Genomic DNA, 3,480 nt, shown 5'->3' on the forward strand with positions numbered 1-3,480 from the left:
CAGCTTAGTGAATATTCTCTTTGTTTTGATTACAGGAGAACTATGAGGCGAGTGAAAATCACTCAGCCTCATAGTTCTAGCCGACCTGTGACAATGAAACTGTCACAGGTCGGCTCAGTAGATCGGGAAGTGAGTGAACACATACCGTCGCACGCTCACTTCTCAATCTATCCCTGCCGAGCACCGTGACTGTCACTCACGCCTCCCTGCAGGGATTCCCCCCCCCCCGTGTCCGATCCTCTAGCACTGACTGGCGGAACGGATGGGGGAGGGGGCGAGTACAGCTGGCTCTGCCTCTAGATAGGCAGAGCCAGCTGTCAATCCCGCAGCTGGGTGGATCTCGACAGTAAAGTCGGGATCAGTCCCTGCTGCGGTGTCTCAGTATACCGCGAGCTGTAGCTCGCGGTATACTGAGCTTTGGGTGAAGGGAGGACGCTAGTTTGTGTCCTCCCGTTACCCTTAGGAAAACTATGGGGGAAAGCCCTAACCCCATAGTTCTCCTTTAAGTAAGGGAGCTGAAGTTGTTTGGATTGGCTGATTGGGCAAGGAACCCAGCTAAATCCAGCAGATCTGGTGGTGCTCTATATAAACTCACCACCTGCTCATGGATTTTGCTACACCCCAGAACCCCAGAACTAGTTCCTGTGTATGTCATGTGGTGAAAGACAGATGATCTCTGATGAGACAAAACCTATGTGGCAAGGACTTTATATGCAGAAGTTTAGATGCCTGGGCAGCAGTAAGTTGCTCCAGGTCTGTTAGCCAGGAACCATGTATGTTAGCCAAGTGACAAGGATTTATTTCCGTGTTCTCATTTCTGTTTCTCTGTCTTGCTCCTGCACATGGTGAATATAGTCTTTGGTTTTTTTTGTGCTTATTTAAAAAAAAAGTTATGAACTCATCCAGGGAGTAACACACAAGAGGCTGATTAGCTAATCCCTCACAGTATATTTATTAAACAACTGAAATGTATGTGTAGCATCCACTACTGGTTGCACTGCATTTCATAAACAATCAAATTATGTATATATCAAACATGCTGTATTAGCTTACATTTGTATCATTTGGGAGATAATTACATACAAACACACTGATAATTTCTGTTTTTTGATAGGTAACAAAATCACCCTGAGGGAAAAACAGCTGTTTATTTGATCCATATTTTCACTCTCATTGTGAACGATTAAGGTGAGAATAAAAAGCAGCAGCCCCACATAACAAAACTTTTACAGCACTCTGCTAGCCAGTTATAACCAGATGAAGGCAGTAAAAAAAGTACATTTCTATTTGAAAGTCTTACATTTCTTCCAACTTAAAGTGTCATCTAAATCTTAGCATGCTGAAAGTGAGAATATAAAGGCCGCTGGGGGGAACAGGTTGATGTATAAAATGGATTTGAGAAAGTGCATCTATTGCGTGACGCCTTCTGGAAAATATCTTGTCCTAAACACTTCTTATGATAGTGCTAGCTTGTGGAAAAACATAAGTCCACAATGAAAATCGTCCATTTGCTCTAGCTATGGATAATATCTCCTTTGTAACTCTTATATAGATGACAGGTGTGCTCATTATGCAGTTATCTTAGGTGTCTCAACTTATAGTGTTCTATACATTGTACTATGTTGGACAGAGAATACCAACATCCAAAATATATCAATTTTTGTTGCATTAAATTATGGATTGCTCTACAGCCCTGAGTGCAAGATCAAGCACAGTTCAAGTTCTCTGGAAATATTCCCTTTCTGTAAGTAAAAATGTTTTGCCTTTGTTGAGGAGCAAGGTCTCTAGAGACAAGCGTACCCATAAACACTTCAAAGGGAGGAGTATTAAAAAGGGACTCAAGTCTTTATAACTAAACAGGTGAACTAAAGAGCTGCTTTCCTCCATGAGGTCAGAGACACTAGTCATAAAATATAGCAGTCCAGCACAACACATCTTTTGGCACTGGGAGTTTTATAGATACTATAGGAAATGTATAATGGTTTTGTATATATTTTATTTATGTACAATAGTCAAAATTAAAAAAATACTTGTTTAAATATATTTTATTTCTTTTAGTAAGGGATTTCAGAAACTGTGTGTGTTTTTGTTTTCCTAATATAAGTCACATCTGTGTTTCTATTAAAAAAGGTTTACAAAACTCAAAAGCTTAACCTGAAATATATATATATATATATACACTATATTACCAAAAGTATTGGGACGGCTGCCTTTACACGCACTTTAATGGTATCCCAGTCTTAGTCCGTAGGGTTCAATCTTGAGTTGGCCCACCCTTTGCCGCTACAACAGCTTCAACTCTTCTGGGAAGGCTGTCCACAAGGTTTATTGTGTCTATGGGAATGTTTGACCATTCTTGTTGGATGAGAAGGCCTGGCTAGCAGTCTCCACTCTAATTCATCCCAAAGGTGCTCTATCGGGTCGAGTTCCTCAACCCCAAACTTGCTCATCCATGTCTTTATGGACCTTGCTTTGTACACTGGTGCACAGTCATGTTGGAACAGGAAGGGGGCATCCCCAAACTGTTCTCACAAAGTTAGGAGCATACAATTGTCCAAAATGTCTTGGTATGCTGATGCCTTAAGAGTTCCCTTCACTGAAACTAAGGGGCCAAGCCCAACCCCTGAAAAACAACCCTACACCATAACCCCCCCTCCACCAAACTTTACACTTGGCACAATGCAGTCAGGCAAGTACCGTTCTCCTGGCAACCGCCAAACCCTGACACGTCCATCGGATTGGCAGACAGAGAAGCGTGAGTCGTCACTCCAGACAGCACGTCTCGACTTCTCTGAAGTCCTGTGGCAGCGTGCTTTACACCACTGCATCCGACACTTTGCATTGCACTTGGTGATGTAAGGCTTGGATGCAGCTGCTCGGCCACAGAAACCCATTCCATGAAGCTCTCTACACACTGTTGTTGTGCCAGTCTGAAGGCCACATGAAGTTTGGAGGTCTGTAGCTATTGACTCTGAAGACAGTTGGCGACTTCGACGCACTGTGCGCTTCAGCATGCACTGACCCCGCTCTGTCATTTTACATGGCTGAGTTGCTGTTGTTCCCAGTTGCTTCCACTCTGTTATAATACCACTAACAGTTGACTGCATAATATTTAATAGCAGGGAAATTTCATGAATGGACTTATTGCACAGGTGGCAACCTATCACGGTACCACACTTGAATTTACTGAACTCCTGAGAGGGACGCATTCCTTCACAAATGTTTGTAGAAGCAGTTTGCATGCCTAGATGCTTGATCTTATACACCTGTAGTCATGGAGGTGATTGGAACACCTGAATCCAATGATTTGGAGAGGTGTCACAATACTTTTGGCAATATAGTCTATCACGGGCAGGGCCCTCCTTACCATCTTGTATTGAAATGTGTTGTGATTGTAATGCCTTCCTTATATTGTAAAGCGCTGCGCAAACGGTTGGCGCTATAAAAATCCTGTATAAGAATAATAATAATATATATACA

The sequence above is a fragment of the Nanorana parkeri genome, unplaced genomic scaffold (genome assembly GCF_000935625.1).
Source record: "Nanorana parkeri isolate BGI_ZX_2015 unplaced genomic scaffold, ASM93562v1 scaffold1014, whole genome shotgun sequence".
NCBI classification, from domain to species: domain Eukaryota; kingdom Metazoa; phylum Chordata; class Amphibia; order Anura; family Dicroglossidae; genus Nanorana; species Nanorana parkeri.